The sequence below is a fragment of the Styela clava genome, chromosome 1, assembly GCF_964204865.1.
Source record: "Styela clava chromosome 1, kaStyClav1.hap1.2, whole genome shotgun sequence".
NCBI classification, from domain to species: Eukaryota; Metazoa; Chordata; class Ascidiacea; order Stolidobranchia; family Styelidae; genus Styela; species Styela clava.
The window spans coordinates 30,983,910-30,999,418 of NC_135250.1; the positions used below are offsets into that span (position 1 = coordinate 30,983,910).

The window sequence follows — 15,509 nt, forward strand, 5'->3', positions numbered from 1 at the left end:
ACCCACTTAGTTTTGCACCCACAAACATTTGCAACCATGTACATTTGCATTCCCATACATTTGCACCCACAAACATTTGCACCCATGTACATTTGCAACCACATACAGTTTCACCCACTTACAATTGCATCCACGTACATTTGCACCCACGTACAGTTGCACCCACTTAGATTTGCACCCACTTACATTTGCTCTCACGTACAGTTGCACTCACTTAGATTTGCACCCACGTACATTTACACGCACATACAGTTTTTACCCATGTACATTTGCACCCACATACAGTTTCACCCACGTATAGTTGCGCCCATTCGCATTTTCACCCATGTACATTTGCAACCAAATACAGTTGTACCCACTTAGACTGACTGTCTTCCAATATGATAAAATGTAAGATACTATAATTGTGAAATATTTTCAATATTTTTGGACGCGGCGCTCAGATCTGTTCGCGAATTCACTAAATAACTATGAGAAACTCTAAAAGGATATTCGCAGGTCCTGATTTTCGATTGCCTTTGAACATCCCTGACTCACTCAAATATTAATCGTAATATTTATAGTTTCTGCCAGAACCCATGTATAAGATACAGTTTCAGTTTATGTTATACAATAAAATCACAGCCATTTATAGCTTGTTTTCAGAAAACTTTATTTTATACGACAGACACCCATTAATGGAATACTCATTACTGGTTCCAAAGCAAATATACCTAGTAGTCATTAGTAGAGTGTTATATAAGGGTTGTTAAAACTCTGAGAATGATTAACAACATTATATAATATCGTTATGTATTGCGTCACGTTTAATTTGTCTAGCTTGAAAAGATAATAACTCTAGTTTAACTCGATGAGTCAAGCTACAGGAGAACATAACATCTTGGTGATATTATAGAACATGCTTATTCAAGGCATTTAATCAAACCTTTGACAAGGTTTGTTGTTGAGTACGATATCTATATAAAAAAAAAGTTTCTGAGAATGGAATATTGCACTATACACCAATAATAGCTCTTTCTGGGTATTCAAATACAATTTGTATTCAAGAGTGGAATTAAAGTATGGTGTCCCACCTCAAAAGTAAGGCGTATTAATCACCAATTTGATAAAAGCATTGTTTCCAGTAGAGTTTGATAAAATATATTGATGTAGAAACTTATTACTGGAATGCTCAGTACAGATTCCAAATTAAATATACTTCAGAATAATACCCTGTTATTACCCTAAATTATTTATAATTGGGCCATACCACTTCCCCCCAGAAAGAAATTACGTCATATGTTTTCTTTAAGGACGTGTTTCAGTGCAAGCTAGCATAGCTTGGATAACTTTGCCAAAAAAGTCAATCTTCTTTAGGTTATTGTTAGATATCAGTAGCAGTTTGCACCTGGCTTCGTTCATAGCGAGATGTGGGAGTGAGCGCTATATTACATCGCTTGGAAAAGCTTGACCCCACAATTTTGCTGCCAGGGGCAAGTTTTTGAAAATGATGCCCCTTATACCTAACTTAAAAAAAAATTGGGAGGTAAACAAACATGTTGTTATACAATGACAGCATAACAATTGTCTAAAATTTTGGGATATTATGACATAATAATAAATAAGTTTCATGTGTCACATTGTTGCATGCGTATACACATATTGTTGAGACCAGTGATTCTCAAAGTGGGCAATATCACAGCCACCCCCACATCGTAGTGGCTGATGACTCACATTAGTGTCGTGACAGCTTACTTTGGTATGCTCTGAGTTAGCGTAGATATTTATTGTTAGGCGAACAATTGAGGTAAACATATAAAGTAGAATTTGTGTCACGGTCTGGGTTACGGTATGCAAACAATCCAATTGCTATTCCAATTTGGGCATGGGGATAGGATAACAAGTCAATAGTTTCAGATGAAAAACAATGGACCAAGCATAACAAAACTATACAATAGAGACACTTGTTTTTTTACCAAATAACTAGACAGTATTTGCATTTCTAAATGGGCGCTCCAGAAGTGTGTGTACCAATATGAATGTAACTAATTTTACTGGCCTACTTCACATTAAGTTGTGTAAAGGGACTGAAACCTATAGTCAGGGAGTATATTCACTTGGCTAACACAGACAGTCCCCGAACTAGTAATAGAACTAAATAAGGAAAATCAGAATGAAATTATTGCCTAACCCTAACCTGGTTAAGGCTAGGCCATGATTTTTTTCAATTTTCCTTATTTTAGTTCCATTACGAGTTCGGGGACTGTCTGTGTTAGCCAAGTGAATATATCCCCTGCCCATGGGTTTCAGTCCCTTCGCGCGACCTGATGTAAAGTGGACGAACAAAATCAGTTACCTCCATATTGGTACACACACTTCTGGAGCGCTGATTCATCAGACATTACACCATACTTAATAATATAACCATCCAGGGCTTCTTAAATGAAATTTTTCCCTGTGGCTGACAGATAAAAATGTCTTCACTTAGACAAATACCAAATACAGGCAGAAATCAACAGAATCAAAAACTCGAGGTCATTAAAAAAAATTGCATTGATAAAACGTAGTATGGACAAAAATCGGTACTCCCATGGTGTGTGTACCAGGTTAGGGCATGATTTTATTCCCATTTTCCCTATTTTAATTTTATTACAAGTTCGAGGACTGTCTGTGATAGCCAAATGAATAATCAACCCAATAAAAGTGAAATCTGACTCACACAAAGACATACTCAGACAAATAACAGTATTTTGAACTACAAAATACAATAACACTGATAAAGCAGGGTTGTTGGGCTATAAAAAATATTATTCTGGAATGAATTAAATTTGATTTCAATTACAAATTATGTTTGAAATTTTCTCTCCTGTCAATTTTGAAACAAAGTCTAAAGCTATATCAGAAAACACTACAGATTACAAATAACCATTGGAACCATTATAGCAACTTTTTTTATTCATTTCTCTCCAACCACTCTCTCTCCAAAAACTGCATTTGTTAATTCAGTATGAGAATGACAAACGCTTCACAAATAATCCTTTATTTATTAAAACAGGCGAGTGGGTAATTCCCACTTTTTTCATCTTAAAATTTTAAAGACATATTTTAATCAATTAGAATTAGCTTCTTAAATTTTGTATATCAGGCAAATGTAATTATATTAGATATTTGAAGGATACATGTTTATGTGGTTGTCATGGCGTGGAACAGATACATTACAAAAACCTTTTCATTAACCCTGTAACATGATATGCGCTCACATGTGAGAGTGGGTTCTGTGGAAATTGATCGCTTTTTAAACAATACAAATGAGAACAGAACACAAAGGTATAACGCTGCCGCACAGATTTTTATTTTTTTTTGAAGCGAATCATGGATGTGCCAAATATAATCTTTGTTTAAATCGAATTACTAACAAATAGCTCTTAGAATTCAATAGTTATAATCTTACAATACAAAGGAACAAAAAAATGTACCAAGCCATCTACATGTGAAGTATTGATCAAATGAAATCCATTAGGTACAGTGAAATGCAATATTATTTTACCACTCATTCATATTAGTATGTAAGATAGTTGAATCTGGTTTTAAATAATTGTGTGTAGCAGTGGTGACCTCGTGGACCGGCACCAAAATATTGAGAAGACGGACACAAAGGAAGGAATTAAAATAGAAAATACATGGATGAGCTCTCATTTTATTGAGTGCATTTTTGCTTGAAACACTTCTGAATTATAAAATTGCGGCGAAAATAGTAATTTCAAAACTGAATATTTCAAATCAGATATTAGAACCTTGAGTGCCGCTGCTCCAGCTTTGGTTCCCAGTGTATATTTGTCATTTTCTCATATTCTGGGTTTGAATGATTATTTATTGGATGGATAAATAAACTTGACTTCAGCAATAGAATAGCAAATTGTTACATACAGAATTTGGCTTAGGAATGAAAATGTTTGATTTATTATTTTTTCTAAATAAATGCATCCTCAAATTGATGAAAGCATTTTTGATAATAATTTAATATGCAATATTCCCTAAAACAGTACATAGTTCTACATTTTTAATTAATAAATCACTCATTCTAAAGAGAGTTTGTAAAACCATTCGACAATCAAGTATCAAAGTTTCAAAAGGAACATAAACACATAAGTAGTAGCCTTGCGACGTACTCAAAATAAATAATTCAATCAAACAAAGTTTAATATTTCAAACATTCAGAGTTTAATATTTCACCAATATCTGAACAATTCAAATTTAAATCTCAATCTGCATTCGGTGGTAGCATAAATCTTGAAACATGTAATATTCATACCTGTTCCAAAGTATTGATCCATACTTGACCAACAGCGCAGATTAAATCGGAAATGGCCTGTAACACGCTAAATATTTTTGTTGAAAGAATTGGACATTTTGTTGTTCAAGTAAAATAATACTCAAGTAACTTTAACAACTTTTATTCGAGATTGATGTGGACAGAAACACAGTGTAGAGAATTAGACACTTATTTAACAAAAAGATTTCGCGGCGAATCAAAACATTACTTACGGTGAATGCGAAAAGTTTAATTACTCGGCGACAAGACACGCAGTACGAATGTAATTCCATGCTTATGAAACAGGGTTGTCCAACCTTTTTGGCGGAAGGGCCACTTTTAGTTTACGAATGATTGCGCGGGCCACTTGGTATGGTCATGGTAGTCATGTTCTAGTTTTCATTACACCGACTACAGGTTAATGAATAAACAGCCTGTCACCAAAACTATAATAACAATGAAAATACGAAGATACAGTAAAGTCAAAAGTTTTTACCATCAATACAAATTCTAATGTGAAGTATGAACTGATTTTATACAAAGTTGTCAAGATTAGGTGTTGGTCGATGTAGAAATGCGAAGCGAATTTTTCATATGAATGTTAAAAATTAGTGATATCACAGGGATTTGACATGGTTCATCCGTGAAAAAACTTGCTCGTTTATGTAAGTGCTGTCAAATATTGAGGTCATGAAAACTGCCTCTTTTAGCTTTACAGAAAAAAAATAGTAAAACAGATTGAAATAAACAGCAGACAATAAAAATGAAATTTAAATATCTCTCTCTCAGGCAATAACGCCCGCAAAGAGACTTTAAAAAGATTCCGATAGCTCGTTGGTGCTTATCGCGCGTTTGAACGACGAGAAATAATTAATTTTTTTATTAGAGGTTACAATAGTGGCTCAGATTTGTAAAAGACATCGGGCTTCGAATAATACAGCGCGGGCCAATCAAAAATCTTCGGCGGGCCACATGTGGCCAGCGGGCCACGGGTTAGACGACCCTGGTTAAGGCCATTCGCATATTCAGCATCTCAGTAGGATTCGTTCATGATCAAAAATATTTGAAGATATCAAAACTTAAAAATATCAAACATGACATCGTAACAACACTATAACACATATGTCCATACATCTAGAGCAGGAGTCGGCAAACTTTATGTACTCGCTGGCCAACTATAAACATCTCCGGTAGCGTGTGGGCCGCAGTATTTTCTGCCTTCGAATATTTGCTAAATTAAACTTTGAATCATGGGGCACTTGCACCTTCTGTTACTGTGTTAGAAGCCTGCCAAAATTGAATGTGTATGTGGCCTTTTTAAATATATTATCAAGCAAAACATTGTTTTTATTTACTTATTATCAATGTAGAGGATGATGTTGTTTCTGTGTCATGACCAGAGTGTTGAAATCAAAAGCCAACTTTGTTGCCCCGCAGTACTTTGTCCAAATCACGATCTGTCAAGTGAGTACGAAATTTATTCTTCGTGCAATGCATTTTACATAAAGCTGCTCGCAACAGTATATGCTTCCGAATGTACACATTACACGTTTTGCACTGTCGCACAGATGAGCAGTGGCGCAGCCCAGGGTCTTGTGGTCGAATTTCGTAGACAAGTTTCGTATTTAAATTTAACATCAAATCCCTCATAACTGTGATGCTGACTTGGAATATCAAGCAAACTGGTTTTGAAATGAGTAAGAATGAAAAATATTTTTCCGTTCAAGCACTTTGAAATGTTCGACCCTTGTCGCCAACTCCCCTTCGTTTCCCAGATTTCTCTGTTTCAAAATCATCATAAACTTAACTTATACTCACAACCAACGATGGGACGTTCCGCTAGTACACCATATACATCTGACGCAACTTAATACAAGACAAGCCGTACACCGTACAGCAGCACTTGTCACCACATAAATCCTGATTAGAGCAATAATAAATTTGATATCAATTTTTTTTTATGCAATAAAAGTCGGGTCTGTCAAGGGTCGCACAAAATGAGTTTGCAATCCGCAGTTTGCCGACCCCTGATCTAGAGCGATTGAATAGATTGGTATTGCCTCAAGATCTTTTGTACAAAGCTCCCAAAAACACTTAAATTCGGAAAATTAATAATTATCCTGTTAGGATGAGGGATAGAAATGCAGATTGCACTGGAAATTCAAATTTTTAAATTGCCACAAACCCTAACTCAACAGGATAATTACCAATTTGTTATTTTTAAATGTGGCGGAGGTGCTTTTCTTCTCACATTTTTGCTTTGTATAAAAGATCCGAGCCTTAGCCTAATTGGACTAGTGACTGGCTGAACAAAGAGATAAGAATCTTTTTTTACTTGTTGGTAAATTTTGTGTCTGGATTAGTGCATCATGAATTTTAAATGTGGCGTGAAATATTGAATATAAAAACTTAATTTTTGTCAGCAGTGGTTCTTGTCTTTTTGGTTGCTAAACCATTCAAGGATTCACCAAACATAAATAATGAGTGAGATTTATGATTGTTGATATTGGACATACCGCGTTTCCCCCAAAATAAGACCAAGCCTGTATTTTAAAAAAGATTTCATTATAAGCCCTACCCTTAAAATAAGACCTGGTCGATAGCATGATTTTTTTTTGATCTAGTCGATAGGCTAGGCTACCTGGATAAGAAATTCTCATTCACATGACAGACCGAAGTGTAGTTGCAAAAATTTGCCCGAAAATTCAGTTAAATGAAAAATTTATGATTCTAGTGACATACAAGACGTACCAGTGCATGATGATATAGTCATTTTTCAATATTCTATATTTAGCAGTTTTTTTTTTAAATAAAAACGCGTTATATAAAAAGTAAATTTATATATATATATCAGTTTTATATTTTGTATATTTGAAAATATCGTAATTCTCTACTGTAAATTTTTACTGTAGTTACAAAAAAGCCCAAAATATAATAAGTTGACGTAATGCATTCATATACACATATCATTGAAAATCTGACTCAATCAAAATTGCCGTTCATTCCATGCAAAACCAAACAATGTTACTATTTACTCTCTGTTCTATGCATATGTAACATTGAATCCTAATTGTGAAGAGAGTATTATGAAAGATACCATCCTCTAATCATACAAAGAAACAAAATGAATCCACAAATATCTAAACTACAATATTTAACAAAAAGACAAAATTCTCCCAATTAACTCGACGGTGTGGCGCATTGTGATAAGCGTTAGGTATATGCTGGCCACCGCACCTCTGATTACTCTGCGTGGGTTCCCAGGTTCGAATTCGCTGCAGGGTTAATTATGTGTGAGAGGATTGCTGGATTCCTCGCTGTTGTAGGGTAGTTCACATGACCACTGGCCGGTTACGGCTTCCTACTGGCTTATGACTCGAGGTGTAAAAAGAAGCAACAAATTCAAATTAATGACTACAGAGAAAAAAACAATGAGAATTCAACGCGTAAACGTGCCTGCTTTACTCTTATCTACTCATATGTAAGTAGATACTTCATTTTAAAAGAACCAGATTCGTTCTGATTCTAAGTTTGGGAGATATTTCTACCCTGCAATGCCAACACTAGGCCATTGCACCCAACTTGCCAATACTGTTACAACAAACCCCAACATTTTAATAATTTCACATAATCGAGTTTTGTGATTATTATTGAATTTAATATTAATTTGTTGTTAATTTGTTTTTTGAAAACAGCTAAATCTAGCAAAGCTAAAAATTTTACAATTATCATTCATATCAAGTTGTAAACAGCTAAACCAAAAATACAATCAAACTACCATGTATGACTCATCATAATATAATATGAATCTGAAAACACATTTTTGGCAAATTTATTTTTCTCACATCAGTCTCATGCTGTGAATATTTTTTTCACTTCGAGACGAATTACTTAGATCATTTAGAAGAAGAATTTATTGCAATCCAATGATAGTCAGTCAAAACTAAATTTCTTCTAGACTATAGACATTTCAATCAGAACTAAACTTGGTTCTGGTCCTTAAAATAAAATCTGCTTGTACGAACTCATGCAAGCTTAAAAAATTTATACGTTTGACTTATATTTATTAACTTATGATGATCAACTTTGTGTTGCCAATTTCATTGCCTTTGCAACCAACAATAAGATGTTAATACATGAGAAAAGAAACAATGCATCTACATGCAATTTAATATTACTTTTGCAAGTTAGGGTGTTTGAATGAAGTATACATATGTACCCTGGTTCAGCCGTTATTCATAATGCAACTCATTGGACATAGCAATAACAATAACATATGAACCGGCACCTTTGCTGCTGTATACCCGAATTAGACAAATTACTAATCTGGCCAGTAGACTGACTACCTACGCTTTCAAACATGTAGGGGCGTACTGAAATTATTTAGGCGACACAACGCATAATTATAATTGCTATATTGGCTCATAATTATTATTGCTAAATATAATGATAATGCCCATCTGGTTTCGAGGCCAACCTTGAAGAACTTCTGGGTCCAACCCACTGGATTATACTACAATAACGTGTCTCTAGATCCCCGATTAAATCATGACATAACTTTCATATAATTTGATATTATTATTACTACTACACTCTGAACAGGGCTTTTCACAAGTCATCACTGATAAGTGGAAATGAATAATTACACCTAAATATTGCTTTTTCAATAAATTATAAAAATCGAAATTCTCAAGCGTTTCAACAAAAATATTTGGGTTGAACTCTGGGTTACTTTCAAAATAATTTATTGTTATTGCCCCACCATTATTTATTTGATTTATTTCTTATTTGTGTTTATATTGGGTTGGGAGAAAATGATAAACAGAGAAGGGTGGGATAATAACTGAATCCATCTCATGAAAAACAAAAAGAAAACATATAAGAAATTTAATGGCAAGCCCTAATTGATTAATCTGCTCGGCGATGTGGCACATCGTGCTAAGCCTTGGAAATACGCTCGCCACCACACCATTGATTACCTTGTGTGGGTTTGAAGTTTTGAACCCTGTTATGGATAATTATGTGTGAGAGGATTGCTGGACCCCTCCCAACCGTAGTCCGTAGGGTGGTTCACATAACCACTGGTCAGTTGCAGTTCCCTCCACCCTCATGTACATGCATCCCAAATCAAATAACTGGCTAACTAATCCCATACCGGACATGTACTGGTAACTGGTGTTTTTTTGCCATAAGGTTAGGAGGTGTTGTTGGCTTTCCTCTCCCTCTGAATATGTAAACTCTCTTCTATCCTATCCTAATAATAACCTTCCTCTCAAAACAAAATTAAGTTGTTGTATATCAAGAGCCTCAAATAATTGTGAATTAAAGCTATATCACTAACGCTAGGAACCCCAAAGCTTTGCATTCCAGATACTTAAAAAAAATATGAACTTAGCCCGGAAGCTACAATTTTGTCGCCATGGATACCCAAACACTAACGCTAAGAACCCCAAAGCTTTGCATTCCAGATACTTGAAAAATTATGAACTTAGCCCGGAAGCTACAATTTTGTCGCCATGGATACCCAAATGGATATTGCTCATTGTTGCCACATAGTGGCTGCTGTTGAGGTTCTAAAAATTCCAAATTAGATGATAGACGGGTTGCATAATATTATTTGATGTACTACTAAAAAGGTCGTAGGTGTGTGGAGTTTGCATAATAGTATTTGATTACTAAAGGAAAAAGTCGGAATGGACCTTTCCCCGACATCAAAACATCCGTATTCTCAACCAATCACAAGCGAGCAGATGTAAACAAACATTCTCCGCTGAAAAGTCGCTCAGACAACTTTGGACGCGTTCCGCACAAGTTGCTGGCGGTTTAGGCAGATCTTTGTCCTTTTTTTCGCTTTTTGTTTCTTCACAGGGCTGCGATAATTAGAAATCTGTAATACTGTATGTTACTTGTTGCAAATCACGTTTACGAAATCTGTATATTTATACTAAAAGGCTGTACCCGTTGCATGCACCTTACAGGTAAGGTACCGTACAGGTCAACCAAATGCTATTTCGAACCAAAAAATAGTAGACAGTCATGCTGATGCAATCAAGAGTACCGGAAGCCTACCGTACGTCAGTACGGAAGAATTCACTTTCAATACGATGTTGCATTTTTATTAAACAGAATACCGTATATTAGTGAATTATTTTGGTAGACTAACTAGGCTATGTGTAAATGCTGCGCATATGGTATTTGCCAGTCTGACAACCTGTACGGTACCCCTGCCGTTCAAATGGAGTAAGATTTGTGCCTTTTCCGAAGCCACATATTGACCGCCAAAAGCAATGAGGTGGATAAAGGAATGCAACAGGCCTCACAGTCAATTCAACCTAGGAAAAATTACCTATGCTATGATATATATTCAATATGTTGATTCTTATATGAAATGAATTTTCATACAAGCAATGCGTTCCATCATGCATTTTCATGGAGTCGATGAACCAACTGATGAATACCCTGACCCCATATCAGATTCTTGTCGCCCAGCAAAAGAGCACCGTTAAATTGTGAGGTATGGATTACTTATACCATAATTTAACTTTGGATCATAATTTAACAGGATCTATCACCAGATACTTCATTTGATACAGAGACATGGGAATCTGACGAAAGTGAGAAAGGATTGTCAAGGATCTAACCAGATCTGCCCCCAGACTCTTTAGTTGAAACTACCTCAAATGCCGCTGATGAAAATGACAGCGCTTTGTCAAGACAGCAGAAAAATGTAAGCAAGCATCTTCATCATTTTATTTTGGTTCTCTGGCATAAAACAACACAAAAAGCCAACATACAAATAAAATGCAGAGAAAATTGGAAGTCGAGCATAACTTAAAATAGATTTCAAAAAGTACGTGGCTACCCACCAGGAAAAGAAATAATAAAAGGGCACAAAAGAATTAACAAGATTCAGAATCGGGCAACACTTTTAACGTAATTCAAAATGAGAAAACACATACTTCTTCCAGCATTGGTGTCATATTTGCTAACTGTAAAAATGATGAATAAAGAAGGGAAATTAATATTGAAGACTTGGGGCTTCATGCAGAATCTTTTACAATCCATTGGTGATAAAATGATGTTACTTTATGGAGAATGCTCCGCATGCATGCCATGTCCGGTGTGACCCTGGTGATCGTAATATCATTTTTTGTGCGAACTGCAAAGTCACACCAAGCTGCACCTGATACCAGAAGTTGGCCTTGCACTTTGTAGTAACTGTGGTGTGTGATATATACTTATACTGCATTTATCACTGTCATATAAATTGCAACTTGTTCATAATCATCTGATAACTTTAGAACCGAACCAAGTGGTGAGTGTTTGCCCATCTGACTATATAACAAAGAGGTAACGTTAGTGCTCAGCGAGCGCAATTCTTCCATATTATCAGGAGATGAAACCAGACAGCTTTAATGAAATAACTCAGCAGTAAAATCATTGTGATACATTATGTCTGTCAATGGAATTGTAAAATGAATTTAATTCTATTATTTTGACGTTCATTGTTGTGCCTAAAAGCATATATCTGGTGTGTATTCTTATCCTATACAACACAGTATCTGGAAAACTGTATAATTTGTAGTAATTTTCTTGGATTTACTTGCTTGTTCCTTCATCATATGTTTTTTATGATCTGTTATATTCTATTTCTACACTGAATGAATAAATTATATTGTAAAACCTATCTTTCAATAGTATATTTGCACCCATCAGGCTGAGCTAATAAATCTGTGTTTCTATGATAGGACATAAACTTAAGTGCCTTCACTGTGCCTAGCCCTAGCATGTACAAATTGCATCAGAGACTCCTGAACTTATCTATAGCACTTGGCTTTGAACTCCAGCGTTGAACTAAAATTGACGATTGAACGAACCATCATGAATGTATCTGAAAAAAATATTCATCTGTTCATAATTACAGATTTCTGTAGTTTGTGCAATGTTTCTAGAAAATTTAAAAGACTTTTGAAACTGCCCCTGAATTTCATTTGTTTCTATAGTAAACCCACAAATTCAGTCCTACCTGGGACGCTAACTATTAGTCTATGAACCATAGGATACGGTACCGGTAGTCACGCAGGTCTCTCAGTCTTCTGACATTCTTCACCATATAAGTTTAAATATCACCTTTCAATGAGAAGTTTTGTATCCTTCTCCAGCTGATGGAAAGAAAAGTCCTTGGAGAATCAAGTCCATAGAAAAGTCATCTCTGAGTGATTCCATTTTTGTATGTGAAATAGGCTTTTGGAACTAAGTCAGGTACGGTAACGGCAATGTGAAGGCGGGATAACGTTAATATTAGATCATTTGACAATATGTTATAACTTCAGAAGCACGAAAATACCACCATCACCAGTGAAATGCCATTCGAATGCCTTTAAAACGAGCAACGTACCACTCTATCGCCCTACGCAAGCCTGAATATTTGCAATGTTTGTCTGAGCGACCAAAATCAAAACAATAAAGGTCAAAGGTCGGGGAAAGGTCCATTGAGTTGAAATTAAATGAAATGTCCTGATCATCAGATGTCAATCTTCATAGACCACATTGATTAATTTTGTTATTCTATACTGCCACCTAGAGTAGACTTTTCAAATATTTGCTCATAGGGTAGGATAGGATATTTACATATTTATCCCGGGGGAGAGGAAAGCCGATAATACGGCTTATCCATATGGCGAACCACGGCCTCTCGTTGGGTTACCATTCCATGTCGGGTATGGGATTATTTTATTTTTACAGAAGCATGGACTTTGATGGTGGAGGAAGCCGTAACCGACCAGCGGTTACGTGAACCACCCTACCGTGGCGAGAAGTCCACCAATCCTCTCGCACATAACCATCCCGCATGGGATTCGAACCAGCGAACCCACGCAGAGTAATTAGAGGTGTGGTGGCGAGCGTATTCTCAACGCTTAGCACGATGAGCCACACCGCTGCGCCTCATGTCAGTCATGACTATTTATCACATCTGCCATTCATTTTGGGAGGATTCATTGTAGACAAAAATGATCTTCTGTGCGGAACCTGATTCCATTATATTTCTCATTATTTATACAGATGCAACCATCTGCCATACATTTTGCGGTGTCTCGCTTGGTCCCACGTGTCCCACTTGCCTCACATATCACACTTGAACCACGTGTCCCAATAGCACCAATTGCATGTATGTTTATTCGTCTGGTAATAGCGAGAAATATAAATAAATTGATAATTATTAATATTTGAGACAGGATGCATGTACAAGACCTACTGGCCAAAACACAAATGTGCGGCATGTACCCATTTTGACAAATATAAAACAAAAAACGTTAGATTAAATATGTATAATATGGTCCCATTCACAGACAGTTGTGCAAAGTGGGGCGATGGGTTGATGTGGTGAAAGTGCCAAGGGAGTAGTATGCAAAACTGTTTATGCAGGAGAGTTCATAGGACAGGACAATATATATCAGTGGTTCTTAAAGTATGGGTCGCGGAAGGTTTTAAAATGGGTCGCGACAAGGTCGTCAATGCAAGGGCAATCTAAGAGGAGAAGGACGAATTTTCAGCTTTCCCAATGTTTCAATTTAGCTTCTAAACTCTGGTATTTAAAAATAATGAAATATAAAATTTCATTCACGGAAAGAACTGTCTTGAGCTCATTGTTACATCACAATTCTGATATGCCAGTCACGTGTATTATTTTTATGGTATCGGTAACCATGCACGTCGCTTGTCGTTGTGTTGACCGTGTGGAATGTCGTCTTAGTGGATTAAAATAACCAAAAATGGGTGTCTTTTTGGTAATGTAAATTGTAATAGACGACGCAATGAAAAAGCTCGCCTCTCAACATTAGATTATTCAATATCTAGAGAAAATGTGACTTCATCTCGAGGCACAATTTACCGCGAACGAAGCAGTGTGTGCACATTTGATGAGTAAAAAGTTGTATATTGCGAGAAATACCGAAGTCCAGCTAGAATGTCGTGTTTGCGACGGACAGCGGCACTTTTCTGCTACAATTCGTGACAAGGCACTTGTGCGAGCGAGGATATTTGGCACTAACGGTTATCAACACTAAGCTCGCAATCGCCTCGATACCCGTGACAACTTGCGTATTGCGTTAAGTAAAATAGAGCTGTGTATTGAAGATATAATGAAAAGGAAATTACAGTTTCATCAATCTCACTGAGTCAATGGACTGTGTAATCTTTGTGTAATCCTTGTGTAATCTTTTCAACATCTCCATGACCCTGGGTATTTTTCCCAGGCATTTGAAGGTTGCCAGAGTTGTACCGGTTTACAAATCTGGAAATAAGGAAACCGTGTCAAATTATCGCCCCATCTCGGTACTGTCTTGTCTTTCAATTCTTTATGAGAAAGTATTACTAAAGAGACTGAAATCTTTTTTGGACAAAAACTCAATTCTAAATAGGGACCAATTTGGCTTTAGGGATGGACATTGCACTTCACATGCTATATTAGATATTATCAGCCATTACTATAACGTTATAGATGAAGGCTCATTAGGTTGTAGTGTATTTCTGGATTTGAAAAAAGCATTCGATACAGTGGATCATGATATCTTAATTACAAAACTTAATTACTATGGAATTCGGGGAATAGCCAATAAATTGTTCAAAAGTTATTTGCAAAATAGACGTCAATTTGTAAGTTTGGTTGGTTGTCAATCGATAAGTGAAAAGGTGTCGGTAGGGGTCCCCCAGGGCTCAGTTCTGGGGCCTACCCTTTTTTTAATTCATGTAAATGATATTGTCAATGCCATTAGGGCTCCAATTAAACTTTTCGCTGATGATACTAGTGCTACTTTCGCTGCAAAAAATCTGTCCGACCTAGAAAATATAGTTAATAGGGATCTCTATTGTATATCAGAATGGCTAATTAAAAACAAGCTAACTGTCAATCCTAGTAAATCCCAAGTCTTATTGATTAATTGTAACAAAAGCCTTAAAAATTCGAACCTCACTCCAAAATTTATACTAAACGACTCATTACTTAGTATCTGTGACTCTGTCAAATATCTTGGAGTTATTCTAGACAATAAGCTAAACTGGCATAGGCATATTAATCAACTTGCAGGTAGACTGTCCAGAGCCATAGGTGCTATGTCTAAACTGAGACCGTTTGTATCTGAAAAGGTATTAAGAACCGTATATTTCGCTCTATTTTACTCACATCTTCAATATGGAATTGTGGCATGGGGTTCTGCCC

The 15,509-nt window shown here is 36.1% G+C and overlaps 1 long non-coding RNA gene across 1 annotated transcript; it reads left to right on the forward strand.

Annotated features, from left to right (window-relative positions):
- Positions 1-9,991: 9,991 nt before the first annotated feature.
- On the forward strand, positions 9,992-11,693 carry LOC144425810 (uncharacterized). The gene is made up of 2 exons (XR_013477674.1): positions 9,992-10,269; positions 10,854-11,693. It is a non-coding gene; the product is annotated as an uncharacterized LOC144425810 (long non-coding RNA).
- Positions 11,694-15,509: the final 3,816 nt, after the last annotated feature.